The following is a 790-nucleotide window of genomic DNA, read 5'->3' as shown; positions in this document are numbered from 1 at the left end:
TGGGTGACTTTACTGCACCTACTCCCGACTTCTATGGAGAAGCATCTCTATCCCTGCCATTGGAGCAAACAACTTTGAGCTTAAGCCTCAATTAGTTTCTCTAATGCAACAGAATTGCAAGTTCCATGGACTTCCATTGGAAGATCCTCATCAGTTCTTAGCTGAATTCTTGCAAATCTGTGACACTGTCAAGACTAATGGGGTTGACCCTGAGGTCTACAGACTTATGCTATTCCCTTTTGCTGTAAGAGATAGAGCTAGGATATGGTTGGACTCACAACCTAAAGAAAGCCTGAACTCTTGGGAAAAGCTAGTCAATGCCTTCTTGGCAAAGTTCTTTCCACCTCAAAAATTGAGTAAGCTTAGAGTGGAAGTCCAAACCTTCAGACAGAAGGAAGGAGAATCCATCTATGAAGCTTGGGAAAGATACAAACAATTGATCAGAAAATGTCCTTCTGACATGCTTTCTGAATGGAGCATCATAGGTATTTTCTATGATGGTCTCTCTGAACTATCCAAGATGTCTTTGGATAGCTCTGTTGGAGGATCTCTTCATCTGAAGAAGACGCCTATAGAAGCTCAAGAGCTCATTGAAATGGTTGCAAATAACCAATTCATGTATACTTCTGAAAGAAATCCTGTGAACAATGGGACAAATCAGAAGAAAGGAGTTCTTGAGATTGATACTCTGAATGCCATTCTGGCTCAGAATAAAATATTGACTCAACAAGTCAATCTGATTTCTCAAAGTCTGTCTGGAATGCAAAATGCACCAAGCAGTACTAAGGAT

The 790-nt window shown here is 40.5% G+C and overlaps 1 non-coding gene across 1 annotated transcript; it reads right to left on the bottom strand.

The window, feature by feature from the left end:
• Window positions 1-358: 358 nt before the first annotated feature.
• LOC127747141 (small nucleolar RNA R71) lies at window positions 359-466 on the bottom strand. The gene has a single exon (XR_008008945.1). It is a non-coding gene; the product is annotated as a small nucleolar RNA R71 (small nucleolar RNA).
• Between the last annotated feature and the right edge of the window lie 324 nt (window positions 467-790).

Source organism: Arachis duranensis, chromosome 4, assembly GCF_000817695.3.
Source record: "Arachis duranensis cultivar V14167 chromosome 4, aradu.V14167.gnm2.J7QH, whole genome shotgun sequence".
Classification (NCBI taxonomy): Eukaryota; Viridiplantae; Streptophyta; class Magnoliopsida; order Fabales; family Fabaceae; genus Arachis; species Arachis duranensis.
Note: the sequence above shows the minus strand (reverse complement) of the source record. Positions and strands in the feature narration are given on the sequence as shown.